The sequence below is a fragment of the Xenopus laevis genome, chromosome 4L (assembly GCF_017654675.1).
Source record: "Xenopus laevis strain J_2021 chromosome 4L, Xenopus_laevis_v10.1, whole genome shotgun sequence".
NCBI classification, from domain to species: domain Eukaryota; kingdom Metazoa; phylum Chordata; class Amphibia; order Anura; family Pipidae; genus Xenopus; species Xenopus laevis.
Window position 1 is genome coordinate 29,007,440 of NC_054377.1, and position 15,946 is coordinate 29,023,385.

Consider the following 15,946-nt stretch of genomic DNA (forward strand, 5'->3'; position numbering starts at 1 on the left):
TGGAAACTCAAACTTCCAACAGAAAGATTATAGAGCAGCGTTTAGATTGAAAAGGCATCTTTGCTTGAAAGGTTGGACATGAATGATGCCTAGAATCTGAAAGTTGTCAGATGGCACATATTGGTATCAGAACAAACTTCCAACAGAAAGGTTGTGGCGGACTATATGGATTGAAAAGACACCTGGGAACAATACCTGTAATTTGCCATGCCCTTAACATCTCATCAGATGGCTTAAAGGGGACCTCTCATCCAAAAAAATAATTTCAAATCCTTTTTTATATAATGTTAGTTCAGCAAAATAATCTTTTCTTACACTATAAAAATTATTTAAATTTTGTTCCTTTCAGTCGTGGAAGCTTGGCCTGCAGCATAACATCCAACAAAATACAAACATGCAAAAGGGTATTGTGGGAGCATTACGAGGCAAAGTAAAAAATAATAAAATTGGTAATTCTCAGGAGACATTTATCACAAGAAATGCTACCATACAAGGAGTTGACCAGCGGTAAATAGGATCACCATATGGAGTTTACATTGACATTGTATGATGACTTAAAATTTTATGATGAAGACATTGTAAAGAAAACCCTTTTTTTAAAAAATACATGCACTTGCATTGATACTAAATTGCTTATGAAACAGGGGACCGGGGAATGTGCTTAATCCCCCTTATTTTGTATTCTTGTATTCAGATCAGTAGCACTTTCATTGTACTTTTTACTTAGCCTTGGAGTGCTCCCATAACCCCCCTTCTTTTGCCAATTTTGAAATCAACAAAATATAGATTACCTGGAAATAGTTCATTATCAGATGACTTTTTAGTGAATTGGTAATATGTTTTATTAACTTCTCTGCTCATCAGATTTAGGAAATTTTAAAGTAAAACTGGTTTTATTTTTCTCTTTAGTGCCAGAAATAACAGAAACTATAGATATTTCTTATTTAAGGTCAAAAAGTATGTTGAGCACATGCCTTATGTATACATCTTAAGTTCAAAACGGGGTGTACTGTCCTTATATCTTTGAAAAACTCATATCTGTCAAGTGTACATCAAATGTCCTGCAGAAATGACTAACATGCAACAGTTTCCACCAAAAACTTTGAGAAGATGACAGATTACCATCGGTATAACAATGATATGCCAGGGCCCCCTCAAAAAAGAATCTTTGCAGGGTTTCAATGCCCACTCAGACCCCATCTATAACCACAGGCAGCCAAACACTCCTGCATCAAGATGGCTATAGAGAGAGCTGACCCTGCAGTTTCACCCCCGCCCTGTTCCCCCGGCCCACTGCTTCCTCTAAAGTTTCTGCACCGCTAATTTCTGATACCTACATTCAATCATATGTTTACTAATTACTCTGATACAGATTACAGAACTTTGAAGAAATAATTCCAAATCCTTTTTCATATCATGTAAGTTGAGCAAAAAAAACTTTTCTTACACTATATCAATTATTTAAATTTTGTTCCTTTCAATCATGGAAGCTTGGCCTGCAGCATAGCATCCAACAAAATAACTCTGCTATAGAACAAAAATGTAAAAGGGTGATGTGGGAGCATTACAAGACAAAGTAAAAAATAATAAAATTGGTAAGTGTCAGGAGACATTTATAACAAGAAATGCTACCATACAAGGAGGTGACCAACAGTAAATAGGATAACAATATGGAGTTTACCTTGACATGGTATGATGACTTACCAATTTTATGATCAAGACTTTGTAAAGAAAAGCTTTTTTTTGAAAACACATGCACTTTCATTGATATGAAATTACTTATGAAACAGGGGACTGGGGAATGTGCATTGATCTGTCCCCCTCCTTTTTGTATTCTTGTATTCTTAGATTAGTAGCACTTTTGTTGTACTTATATATTTTTACTTAGCCTTGGAGTGCTCCCACAACCCCCCTTCTTTTGCCAATTTTGAAATAAACATTATATAGTTTACCTGGAAATAGTTCATTATCAGTTGACTTTTTAGTGAATTGGTAATATGTTTTATTAACTTCTCTGCTCATCAGATTTAGGAAATTTTAAAGTAAAACTGATTTTATTTTTCTCTTTAGTGCCAGAAATAACAAAAACTATAGATATTTCTTATTTAAGGGCAAAAATTAAGTTGAGCACAAGCCTTATGTATACAGCTTAAGTTCAAGAGGGGTGTGTACCATCCTTATCTCTTTGAAAAACTCTGTCAGGTGTACATCAAATGTCCTGCAGAAATGACTAACATGCAACAGTTTCCACCAAGAATTTTGAGAAGATGACAGATTACCATCGGCATAACAATGATACGCCAGGCCCCCTTCAAAAAAAGAATCTTTGAAGGGTTCCAATGCCCACTCCGACCCCATCCATAACCATTGGCAGCCAAATTCTCCTCCATCAGGGTGGCTATAGGGAGAGCTGACCCCACGGTTACAAACCCTCCCCCCATTCCCCAGGTCCCACTGCTTCCTCTAAGGTTTCTGCACCGCGGATTTCTGATACCTACAGTCCAACATATGTTTACTAAGTACTCTGATACAGATTACAGAACTTTGACAAATTCACTGTAGATGCATATCTGGTTCTAGATCCGCAAAATCAGTGTTACAACTACGTAAATGGTTATGCAACCATGAAGTTGAAATATATGGTCCGTCTTTGTTATCTTTGATTTGGTAATAGCAAGCATTGTGCTGGGGATGTAGGTCGGTGGAACTACGAGGCCCCGGGTTCAATCCCCGGCATCTACGTGGTTTTAGATGCACATTTGCACCTGATGATGCAGCAATGACAAATATAAAAAATTCATCACTATACAAATGTTGATGTTAGACAAGATATGTTCTATAATAGTCCTGCCTTCCTAAATATGGAAACTCAAACTTCCGAGAGAAAGATTATAGTGGAGCGTTTAGATTGAAAAGACATCTTTGCCTGAAATGTTGGACATGAATGATGCCTAGAATCTAAAAGTTGTCAGATGGCACATATTGGTATCAGAACAAACTTCCAACAGAAAGGTTGTGGCGGACTATATGGATTGAAAAGACACTTTTGATCAATACCTGTAATTTGCCATGCAGTTAACATCTCAGCAGATGGCTTAAAGGAGACATGTCAAAATTGCTTATGAAACAGGGGACTGGGGAATGTGCATTGATCGGTCCCCCTCTTTTTTGTATTCTTGTTTTCTTAGATCAGTAGCACTTTTATTGTACTTATATATTTTTACTTAGTCTTGGAGTGCTCCCACAAACCCCCTTCTTTTGCCAATTTTGAAATAAACAATGTATAGTTTACCTGGAAATAGTTAATTATCAGATGACTTTTTATTGAATTGGTAATATGTTTTATCAACTTTTCTACTCATCAGATTTAGGAAATTTTAAAGTAAAACTGGATTTATTTTTCTCTTTAGTGCCAGAAATAACAAAAACTATAGATATTTCTTATTTAAGGGCAAACATTAAGTTGAGCACAAGCCTTCTGTATACAGCTTAAGTTCAAGAGGGGTGTGTACCGTCCTTATATCCTTGAAAAACTCATATTCAAATAAAGAATCTTTGAAGGGTTCCAATGCCCACTCCAACCCCATCCATAACCATTGGCAGCCAAATTCTCCTGCATCAGGGTGGATATAGAGAATTGATCCCCAACCAGTAGCTCGTGAGCAACATGTTGCTCTTCAACCCCTTGGATGTTGCTCCTAGTTGCCTCCGAGCAGGTGCTTCTTTTATTAATTCCAGGCTTAATGGCAAGCTGTAGTTGCATAAACATGTATACTGCCAAACAGAACCTCCTGTTAGCTGCAAGTCCACATAGGGGCTACCAATACCCAATCACAGCCCTTATTTGGAAGCCCAGGAAACTTTTTGAATGCTTGTGTTGCTCTCCAACATTATTTTATACTTGAGTATGGCTCATGGGTAAAAAAGGTTGGGGACCACTGCTATAGAGAGAGCTGACCCCGCGATTTCAACCCCTCCCCCCATTCCCCAGGCCCCACTGCTTCCTCTATAGTTTCTGCACCACGGTTTTCTGATACCTACACTCCAACATATGTTTACTAAGTACTCTGATACAGATTACAGAACTTTGACAAATTCACTGTAGATGCATATCTGGTTCTAGATCCGCAAAATCAGTGTTACAACTACGTAAATGGTTATGCAACCATGAAGTTGAAATATATGGTCCGTCTTTGTTATCTTTGATATGGTAATTGCATCCTTTGTGCTGGGGATGTAGCTCAGTGGTAGAGCGCATGCTTTGCATGTATGAGGCCCCGGGTTCAATCCCCGGCATCTCCATGGTTTTAGATGCACAATTGCACCTGATGATGCAGCAATGATAAATAGAAATAATACATCACTATACAAATGTTGATGTGAGACAAGCCATCTTCTATAATAGTACTACATTCCAGAATATGGAAACTCAAACTTCCAACAAAAAGATTATAGAGGAGCATTTAGATTGAAAAGGCAACTTTGCCTGAAAGGTTGGACATGAATGATGCCTAGAATGTAAACGTTGTCAGATGGCACATATTGATATCAAAACAAACTTCCAACACAAAGGTTGTAGTGGACTATATGGATTGAAAAGACACCTTTGAACAATACCTGTAATTTGCCATGCAGTTAACATCTCAGCACATGGCTTAAAGGAGACCCCAAGAAATAATTCCAAATCCATTTTCATATCATGTTGGTTGAGCAAAATAAACTTTTCTTACACTATATAAATTATTTAAATTATTTTCCTTCCAATCGTGCAAGCTTGGCCTGCAGCATAAGGTCCAACAAAATAACTCTGCTATAGAACAAAAATGCAAAAGGGTGATGTGGGAGCAGTACAAGGCAAAGTAAAAAATAACAACATTGGTAAGTCTCAGGAGACATTTATCACAAGAAATGCTACCATACAAGGAGGTGACCAGCGGTAAATAGGATCACCATATGGAGTTTACCTTGACATGGTATGATGACTTACCAATTTTATGATCAAGACTTTGTAAAGAAAACCCTTTTTTTGCAATTACATGCACTTGCATTGATATGAAATTGCTTATGAAACAGGGGACTGGGGAATGTGCATTGATCAATTCCCCTCTTTTTTGTATTCTTGAATTCTTAGATCAGTAGCACTTTTATTGTACTCATATAATTTTTAGTTAGCCTTGGAATGCTCCCACAAGCCCCCTTCTTTTGCCAATTTTGAAATAAACAATATATATTTTACCTGGAAATAGTTCATTATCAGATGACTTTTTAGTGAATTGGTAATATGTTTTATCAACTTCTCTGCTCATCAGTTTTAGGAAATTTTAAAGTAAAACTGGTTTTATTTTTCTCTTTAGTGCCAGAAATAACAACAACTATAGATATTTCTTATTTAAGGGCAAAAATTAAGTTGAGCACAAGCCTTATTTATACAGCTTAAGTTCAAGAGGGGTGTGTACCGTCCTTATATCTTTGAAAAACTCTGTCAGGTGTACATCAAATGTCCTGCAGAAATGACTAACATGCAACAGTTTCCACCAAGAGTTTTGAGAAGATAACAGATTACCATCGGCATAACAATGATATGCCAGGCCCCCTTCAAAAAAATAATCTTTGAAGGGTTCCAATGCCCACTCAGACCCCATCCATAACCATTGGCAGCCAAATTCTCCTCCATCAGGGTGGCTATAGGGAGAGCTGACCCCACGGTTACAAACCCTCCCCCCATTCCCCAGGTCCCACTGCTTCCTCTAAGGTTTCTGCACCATGGATTTCTGATACCTACAGTCCAACATATGTTTACTAAGTACTCTGATACAGATTACAGAACTTTGACAAATTCACTATAGATGCATTTCTGGTTCTAGATCCACAAAATCAGTGTTACAACTATGTAAACGGTTGTGCAACCATGAAGTTGAAATATATGGTCAGTCTTTGTTATCTTTGATATGGTAATTGTAACCATTGTGCTGGGGATGTAGCTCAGTGGTAGAGCGCATGCTTCGCATGTATGAGGCCCCGGGTTCAATCCCCGGCATCTCCATGGTTTTAGATGCACATTTGCACCTGATCATGCAGCAATGACAAATATAAATAATTCATCACTATACAAATGTTGATGTTAGACAAGATATGTGCTATAATAGTCCTGCCTTCCTAAATATGGAAACTCAAACTTCCAAGAGAAAGATTATAGTGGAGCGTTTAGATTGAAAAGACATCTTTGCCTGAAATGTTGGACATGAATGATGCCTAGAATCTAAAAGTTGTCAGATGGCACATATTGGTATCAGAACAAACTTCCAACAGAAAGGTTGTGGCGGACTATATGGATTGAAAAGACACTTTTGAACAATACCTGTAATTTGCCATGCAGTTAACATCTCAGCAGATGGCTTAAAGGAGACATGTCAAAATTGCTTATGAAACAGGGGACTGGGGAATGTGCATTGATCAGTCCCCCTCTTTTTTGTATTCTTGTTTTCTTAGATCAGTAGCACTTTTATTGTACTTATATATTTTTACTTAGTCTTGGAGTGCTCCCACAAACCCCCTTCTTTTGCCAATTTTGAAATAAACAATGTATAGTTTACCTGGAAATAGTTAATTATCAGATGACTTTTTATTGAATTGGTAATATGTTTTATCAACTTTTCTACTCATCAGATTTAGGAAATTTTAAAGTAAAACTGGATTTATTTTTCTCTTTAGTGCCAGAAATAACAAAAACTATAGATATTTCTTATTTAAGGGCAAACATTAAGTTGAGCACAAGCCTTCTGTATACAGCTTAAGTTCAAGAGGGGTGTGTACCGTCCTTATATCCTTGAAAAACTCATATTCAAAAAAAGAATCTTTGAAGGGTTCCAATGCCCACTCCGACCCCATCCATAACCATTGGCAGCCAAATTCTCCTGCATCAGGGTGGATATAGTGAATTGATCCCCAACCAGTAGCTCGTGAGCAACATGTTGCTCTTCAACCCCTTGGATGTTGCTCCTAGTTGCCTCCGAGCAGGTGCTTCTTTTATTAATTCCAGGCTTAATGGCAAGCTGTAGTTGCATAAACATGTATACTGCCAAACAGAACCTCCTGTTAGCTGCAAGTCCACATAGGGGCTACCAATACCCAATCACAGCCCTTATTTGGAAGCCCAAAGAAAACTGTAGCACACCGATCAAACTTGTCTTGTGAAGAAAAGTGTTTTTATTGGCTCACGGCAGACATAAAGTTTGGCAACGTTTCGGGCCACGCAGGGCCCTTTATCAAGCCTAAACTTACATTCAAAGTACTGTGTTAAATACCAAAGAACGTTGAACGTTGCCAAACTTTATGTCTGCCGTGAGCCAATAAAAACACTTTTCTTCACAAGACAAGTTTGATCGGTGTGCTACAGTTTTCTTTGGATGTTCGAGTTATTTGGACCTTGAGCAGGAGGTCCTGTGGACTGTTTAGCACCCGGCACCCGAGAGGGTAATTACGTTCAGGTGAGCACTCTAATTCTGTGTGGAACTTATTTGGAAGCCCAGGAAACTTTTTGAATGCTTGTGTTGCTCTCCAACATTATTTTATACTTGAGTATGGCTCATGGGTAAAAAAGGTTGGGGACCACTGCTATAGAGAGAGCTGACCCCGCGATTTCAACCCCTCCCCCCATTCCCCAGGCCCCACTGCTTCCTCTATAGTTTCTGCACCACGGTTTTCTGATACCTACACTCCAACATATGTTTACTAAGTACTCTGATACAGATTACAGAACTTTGACAAATTCACTGTAGATGCATATCTGGTTCTAGATCCGCAAAATCAGTGTTACAACTACGTAAATGGTTATGCAACCATGAAGTTGAAATATATGGTCCGTCTTTGTTATCTTTGATATGGTAATTGCAACCTTTGTGCTGGGGATGTAGCTCAGTGGTAGAGCGCATGCTTTGCATGTATGAGGCCCCGGGTTCAATCCCCGGCATCTCCATGGTTTTAGATGCACAATTGCACCTGATGATGCAGCAATGATAAATAGAAATAATACATCACTATACAAATGTTGATGTGAGACAAGCCATCTTCTATAATAGTACTACATTCCAGAATATGGAAACTCAAACTTCCAACAAAAAGATTATAGAGGAGCGTTTAGATTGAAAAGGCAACTTTGCCTGAAAGGTTGGACATGAATGATGCCTAGAATGTAAACGTTGTCAGATGGCACATATTAATATCAAAACAAACTTCCAACACAAAGGTTGTAGTGGACTATATGGATTGAAAAGACACCTTTGAACAATACCTGTAATTTGCCATGCAGTTAACATCTCAGCACATGGCTTAAAGGAGACCCCAAGAAATAATTCCAAATCCATTTTCATATCATGTTGGTTGAGCAAAATAAACTTTTCATACACTATATAAATTATTTAAATGTTGTTCCTTCATATCGTGGAAGCTTGGCCTGCAGCATAAGGTCCAACAAAATAACTCTGCTATAGAACAAAAATGCAAAAGGGTGATGTGGGAGCAGTACAAGGCAAAGTAAAAAATAACAACATTGGTAAGTCTCAGGAGACATTTATCACAAGAAATGCTACCATACAAGGAGGTGACCAGCGGTAAATAGGATCACCATATGGAGTTTACCTTGACATGGTATGATGACTTACCAATTTTATGATCAAGACTTTGTAAAGAAAACCCTTTTTTTGAAATTACATGCACTTGCATTGATATGAAATTGCTTATGAAACAGGGGACTGGGGAATGTGCATTGATCAATTCCCCTCTTTTTTGTATTCTTGTATTCTTAGATCAGTAGCACTTTTATTGTACTCATATAATTTTTAGTTAGCCTTGGAATGCTCCCACAAGCCCCCTTCTTTTGCCAATTTTGAAATAAACAATATATATTTTACCTGGAAATAGTTCATTATCAGATGACTTTTTAGTGAATTGGTAATATGTTTTATCAACTTCTCTGCTCATCAGTTTTAGGAAATTTTAAAGTAAAACTGGTTTTATTTTTCTCTTTAGTGCCAGAAATTACAACAACAATAGATATTTCTTATTTAAGGGCAAAAAGTAAGTTGAGCACAAGCCTTATTTACACAGCTTAAGTTCAAGAGGGGTGTGTACCGTCCTTATATCTTTGAAAAACTCTGTCAGGTGTACATCAAATGTCCTGCAGAAATTACTAACATGCAACAGTTGCCACCAAGAATTTTGAGAAGATGACAGATTACCATCGGCATAACAATGATACAAAATATGTTCTATAATAGTCCTGCCTTCCTAAATATGGAAACTCAAACTTCAAAGAGAAAGATTATAGTGGAGCGTTTAGATTGAAAAGACATCTTTGCCTGAAATGTTGGACATGAATGATGCCTAGAATCTAAAAGTTGTCAGATGGCACATATTGGTATCAGAACAAACTTCCAACAGAAAGGTTGTGGTGGACTATATGGATTGAAAAGACACCTGGGAGCAATACCTGTAATTTGCCATGCAGTTAACATCTCAGCAGATGGCTTAAAGGAGTCAAAATTGCTTATGAAACAGGGGAATGGGGAATGTGCATTGATCAGTCCCCCTCTTTTTTGTATTCTTGTTTTCTTAGATCAGTAGCACTTTTATTGTACTTATATATTTTTACTTAGCCTTGGAGTGCTCCCACAAACCCCCTTCTTTTGCCAATTTTGAAATAAACAATGTATAGTTTACCTGTAAATAGTTAATTATCAGATGACTTTTTATTGAATTGGTAATATGTTTTATCAACCTTTCTACTCATCAGATTTAGGACATTTTAAAGTAAAACTGGATTTATTTTTCTCTTTAGTGCCAGAAATAACAAAAACTATAGATATTTCTTATTTAAGGGCAAACATTAAGTTGAGCACAAGCCTTCTGTATACAGCTTAAGTTCAAGAGGGGTGTGTACCGTCCTTATATCCTTGAAAAACTCATATTCAAAAAAAGAATCTTTGAAGGGTTCCAATGCCCACTCCGACCCCATCCATAACCATTGGCAGCCAAATTCTCCTGCATCAGGGTGGATATAGAGAATTGATCCCCAACCAGTAGCTCGTGAGCAACATGTTGCTCTTCAACCCCTTGGATGTTGCTCCTAGGTGCCTCCAAGCAGGTGCTTTTTTTTAATTCCAGGCTTAAAGGCAAGCCTTAGTTGCATAAACATGTATACTGCCAAACAGAACCTCCTGTTGGCTGCAAGTCCACATAGGGGCTACCAATACCCAATCACAGCCCTTATTTGGAAGCCCAGGAAACTTTTTGAATGCTTGTGTTGCTCTCCAACATTATTTTATACTTGAGAATGGCTCATGGGTAAAAAAGTTTGGGGACCACTGCTATAGAGAGAGCTGACCCCGCGATTTCAACCCCTCCCCCCATTCCCCAGGCCCCACTGCTTCCTCTAAAGTTTCTGAACCACGGTTTTCTGATACCTATACTCCAACATATGTTTACTAAGTACTCTGATACAGATTACAGAACTTTGACAAATTCACTATAGATGCATATCTGGTTCTAAATCCACAAAATCAGTGTTACAACTATGTAAACGGTTATGCAACCATGAAGTTGAAATTTATGATCAGTCTTTATAGAAAAATTTATATCAAAAAATGATATAAGTCCCAAAGCTTTCTTCAAGTAAAAAATATTAATTTATTGAAGTACATTTTAAAAGAATTATAGCTGGTACATGGTCAGACACACCTATGACTAAGCGCCGGAGGGTGCGAAACGCGTAAGGTGGGATATGGGGGGTAGTATGTACCAGCTATAATTCTTTTAAAATGTACTTCAATAAATTAATATTTTTTACTTGAAGAAAGCTTTGGGACTTATATCATTTTTTGATATAAATTTTTCTATAGTTGATGGCCCTTTTGAAATGGGCGAGTCCCGTGGGCTTGGTTTGATAATAATATGGACTCCCGACTTTGTATAGAATTGTATGATCAGTCTTTGTTATCTTTGATATGGTAATTGCAACCTTTGTGCTGGGGATGTAGCTCAGTGGTAGAGCGCATGCTTTGCATGTATGAGGCCCCGGGTTCAATCCCCGGCATCTCCATGGTTTTAGATGCACAATTGCACCTGATGATGCAGCAATGATAAATAGAAATAATACATCACTATACAAATGTTGATGTGAGACAAGCCATCTTCTATAATAGTACTACATTCCAGAATATGGAAACTCAAACTTCCAACAAAAGATTATAGAGGAGCATTTAGATTGAAAAGGCAACTTTGCCTGAAAGGTTGGTCATGAATGATGCCTAGAATGTAAACGTTGTCAGATGGCACATATTGATATCAAAACAAACTTCCAACACAAAGGTTGTACTGGACTATATGGATTGAAAAGACACCTTTGAACAATACCTGTAATTTGCCATGCAGTTAACATCTCAGCACATGGCTTAAAGGAGACCCCAAGAAATAATTCCAAATCCATTTTCATATCATGTTGGTTGAGCAAAATAAACTTTTCTTACACTATATAAATTATTTAAATTTTGTTCCTTCATATCGTGGAAGCTTGGCCTGCAGCATAAGGTCCAACAAAATAACTCTGCTATAGAACAAAAATGCAAAAGGGTGATGTGGCAGCAGTACAAGGCAAAGTAAAAAATAACAACATTGGTAAGTCTCAGGAGACATTTATCACAAGAAATGCTACCATACAAGGAGGTGACCAGCGGTAAATAGGATCACCATATGGAGTGTACCTTGACATGGTATGATGACTTACCAATTTTATGATCAAGACTTTGTAAAGAAAACCCTTTTTTTGAAATTACATGCACTTGCATTGATACGAAATAGCTTATGAAACAGGGGACTGGGGAATGTGTATTGATCAATCCCCCTCTTTTTGTATTCTTGTATTCTTAGATCAGTAGCACTTTTATTGTACTCATATAATTTTTAGTTAGCCTTGGAATGCTCCCACAAGCCCCCTTCTTTTGCCAATTTTGAAATAAACAATATATATTTTACCTGGAAATAGTTCATTATCAGATGACTTTTTAGTGAATTGGTAATATGTTTTATCAACTTCTCTGCTCATCAGTTTTAGGAAATTTTAAAGTAAAACTGGTTTTATTTTTCTCTTTAGTGCCAGAAATAACAACAACTATAGATATTTCTTATTTAAGGGCAAAAATTAAGTTGAGCACAAGCCTTATTTATACAGCTTAAGTTCAAGAGGGGTGTGTACCGTCCTTATATCTTTGAAAAACTCTGTCAGGTGTACATCAAATTTCCTGCAGAAATGACTAACATGCAACAGTTTCCACCAAGAATTTTGAGAAGATGACAGATTACCATCGGCATAACAATGATACGCCAGGCCCCCTTCAAAAAAAGAATCTTTGAAGGGTTCCAATGCCCACTCAGACCCCATCCATAACCATTGGCAGCCAAATTCTCCTCCATCAGGGTGGCTATAGGGAGAGCTGACCCCACGGTTACAAACCCTCCCCCCATTCCCCAGGTCCCACTGCTTCCTCTAAGGTTTCTGCACCGTGGATTTCTGATACCTACAGTCCAACATATGTTTACTAAGTACTCTGATACAGATTACAGAACTTTGACAAATTCACTATAGATGCATTTCTGGTTCTAGATCCACAAAATCAGTGTTACAACTATGTAAACGGTTGTGCAACCATGAAGTTGAAATATATGGTCAGTCTTTGTTATCTTTGATATGGTAATTGTAACCATTGTGCTGGGGATGTAGCTCAGTGGTAGAGCGCATGCTTCGCATGTATGAGGCCCCGGGTTCAATCCCTGGCATCTCCATGGTTTTAGATGCACATTTGCACCTGATCATGCAGCAATGACAAATATAAATAATTCATCACTATACAAATGTTGATGTTAGACAAGATATGTTCTATAATAGTCCTGCCTTCCTAAATATGGAAACTCAAACTTCCAAGAGAAAGATTATAGTGGAGCGTTTAGATTGAAAAGACATCTTTGCCTGAAATGTTGGACATGAATGATGCCTAGAATCTAAAAGTTGTCAGATGGCACATATTGGTATCAGAACAAACTTCCAACAGAAAGGTTGTGGCGGACTATATGGATTGAAAAGACACTTTTGAACAATACCTGTAATTTGCCATGCAGTTAACATCTCAGCAGATGGCTTAAAGGAGACATGTCAAAATTGCTTATGAAACAGGGGACTGGGGAATGTGCATTGATCAGTCCCCCTCTTTTTTGTATTCTTGTTTTCTTAGATCAGTAGCACTTTTATTGTACTTATATATTTTTACTTAGTCTTGGAGTGCTCCCACAAACCCCCTTCTTTTGCCAATTTTGAAATAAACAATGTATAGTTTACCTGGAAATAGTTAATTATCAGATGACTTTTTATTGAATTGTTAATATGTTTTATCAACTTTTCTACTCATCAGATTTAGGAAATTTTAAAGTAAAACTGGATTTATTTTTCTCTTTAGTGCCAGAAATAACAAAAACTATAGATATTTCTTATTTAAGGGCAAACATTAAGTTGAGCACAAGCCTTCTGTATACAGCTTAAGTTCAAGAGGGGTGTGTACCGTCCTTATATCCTTGAAAAACTCATATTCAAAAAAAGAATCTTTGAAGGGTTCCAATGCCCACTCCGACCCCATCCATAACCATTGGCAGCCAAATTCTCCTGCATCAGGGTGGATATAGAGAATTGATCCCCAACCAGTAGCTCGTGAGCAACATGTTGCTCTTCAACCCCTTGGATGTTGCTCCTAGTTGCCTCCGAGCAGGTGCTTCTTTTATTAATTCCAGGCTTAATGGCAAGCTGTAGTTGCATAAACATGTATACTGCCAAACAGAACCTCCTGTTAGCTGCAAGTCCACATAGGGGCTACCAATACCCAATCACAGCCCTTATTTGGAAGCCCAGGAAACTTTTTGAATGCTTGTGTTGCTCTCCAACATTATTTTATACTTGAGTATGGCTCATGGGTAAAAAAGGTTGGGGACCACTGCTATAGAGAGAGCTGACCCCGCGATTTCAACCCCTCCCCCCATTCCCCAGGCCCCACTGCTTCCTCTATAGTTTCTGCACCACGGTTTTCTGATACCTACACTCCAACATATGTTTACTAAGTACTCTGATACAGATTACAGAACTTTGACAAATTCACTGTAGATGCATATCTGGTTCTAGATCCGCAAAATCAGTGTTACAACTACGTAAATGGTTATGCAACCATGAAGTTGAAATATATGGTCCGTCTTTGTTATCTTTGATATGGTAATTGCAACCTTTGTGCTGGGGATGTAGCTCAGTGGTAGAGCGCATGCTTTGCATGTATGAGGCCCCGGGTTCAATCCCCGGCATCTCCATGGTTTAAGATGCACAATTGCACCTAATGATGCAGCAATGATAAATAGAAATAATACATCACTATACAAATGTTGATGTGAGACAAGCCATCTTCTATATTAGTACTACATTCCAGAATATGGAAACTCAAACTTCCAACAAAAAGATTATAGAGGAGCGTTTAGATTGAAAAGGCAACTTTGCCTGAAAGGTTGGACATGAATGATGCCTAGAATGTAAACGTTGTCAGATGGCACATATTGATATCAAAACAAACTTCCAACACAAAGGTTGTAGTGGACTATATGGATTGAAAAGACACCTTTGAACAATACCTGTAATTTGCCATGCAGTTAACATCTCAGCACATGGCTTAAAGGAGACCCCAAGAAATAATTCCAAATCCATTGTGCTGGGGATGTAGCTCAGTGGTAGAGCGCATGCTTCGCATGTATGAGGCCCCGGGTTCAATCCCCGGCATCTCCATGGTTTTAGATGCACATTTGCACCTGATCATGCAGCAATGACAAATATAAATAATTCATCACTATACAAATGTTGATGTTAGACAAGATATGTGCTATAATAGTCCTGCCTTCCTAAATATGGAAACTCAAACTTCCAAGAGAAAGATTATAGTGGAGCGTTTAGATTGAAAAGACATCTTTGCCTGAAATGTTGGACATGAATGATGCCTAGAATCTAAAAGTTGTCAGATGGCACATATTGGTATCAGAACAAACTTCCAACAGAAAGGTTGTGGCGGACTATATGGATTGAAAAGACACTTTTGAACAATACCTGTAATTTGCCATGCAGTTAACATCTCAGCAGATGGCTTAAAGGAGACATGTCAAAATTGCTTATGAAACAGGGGACTGGGGAATGTGCATTGATCAGTCCCCCTCTTTTTTGTATTCTTGTTTTCTTAGATCAGTAGCACTTTTATTGTACTTATATATTTTTACTTAGTCTTGGAGTGCTCCCACAAACCCCCTTCTTTTGCCAATTTTGAAATAAACAATGTATAGTTTACCTGGAAATAGTTAATTATCAGATGACTTTTTATTGAATTGTTAATATGTTTTATCAACTTTTCTACTCATCAGATTTAGGAAATTTTAAAGTAAAACTGGATTTATTTTTCTCTTTAGTGCCAGAAATAACAAAAACTATAGATATTTCTTATTTAAGGGCAAACATTAAGTTGAGCACAAGCCTTCTGTATACAGCTTAAGTTCAAGAGGGGTGTGTACCGTCCTTATATCCTTGAAAAACTCATATTCAAAAAAAGAATCTTTGAAGGGTTCCAATGCCCACTCCGACCCCATCCATAACCATTGGCAGCCAAATTCTCCTGCATCAGGGTGGATATAGAGAATTGATCCCCAACCAGTAGCTCGTGAGCAACATGTTGCTCTTCAACCCCTTGGATGTTGCTCCTAGTTGCCTCCGAGCAGGTGCTTCTTTTATTAATTCCAGGCTTAATGGCAAGCTGTAGTTGCATAAACATGTATACTGCCAAACAGAACCTCCTGTTAGCTGCAAGTCCACATAGGGGCTACCAATACC

General features: G+C 37.9%; 7 non-coding genes across 7 annotated transcripts; all 7 read left to right on the plus strand.

The window, feature by feature from the left end:
- The first annotated feature begins 4,230 nt into the window (after nt 1–4,230).
- Nucleotides 4,231–4,302, plus strand: trnaa-ugc. Its single transcript has one exon. It is a non-coding gene; the product is annotated as a tRNA-Ala (tRNA).
- Nucleotides 4,303–5,971: 1,669 nt separating this feature from the next.
- trnaa-cgc lies at nt 5,972–6,043 on the plus strand. The gene has a single exon. It is a non-coding gene; the product is annotated as a tRNA-Ala (tRNA).
- A 1,860-nt stretch (nt 6,044–7,903) lies between these two features.
- On the plus strand, nt 7,904–7,975 carry trnaa-ugc. Its single transcript has one exon. It is a non-coding gene; the product is annotated as a tRNA-Ala (tRNA).
- Nucleotides 7,976–11,023: 3,048 nt separating this feature from the next.
- Nucleotides 11,024–11,095, plus strand: trnaa-ugc. The gene has a single exon. It is a non-coding gene; the product is annotated as a tRNA-Ala (tRNA).
- A 1,667-nt stretch (nt 11,096–12,762) lies between these two features.
- trnaa-cgc lies at nt 12,763–12,834 on the plus strand. Its single transcript has one exon. It is a non-coding gene; the product is annotated as a tRNA-Ala (tRNA).
- Nucleotides 12,835–14,322: 1,488 nt separating this feature from the next.
- trnaa-ugc lies at nt 14,323–14,394 on the plus strand. Its single transcript has one exon. It is a non-coding gene; the product is annotated as a tRNA-Ala (tRNA).
- Nucleotides 14,395–14,788: 394 nt separating this feature from the next.
- On the plus strand, nt 14,789–14,860 carry trnaa-cgc. Its single transcript has one exon. It is a non-coding gene; the product is annotated as a tRNA-Ala (tRNA).
- Nucleotides 14,861–15,946: the final 1,086 nt, after the last annotated feature.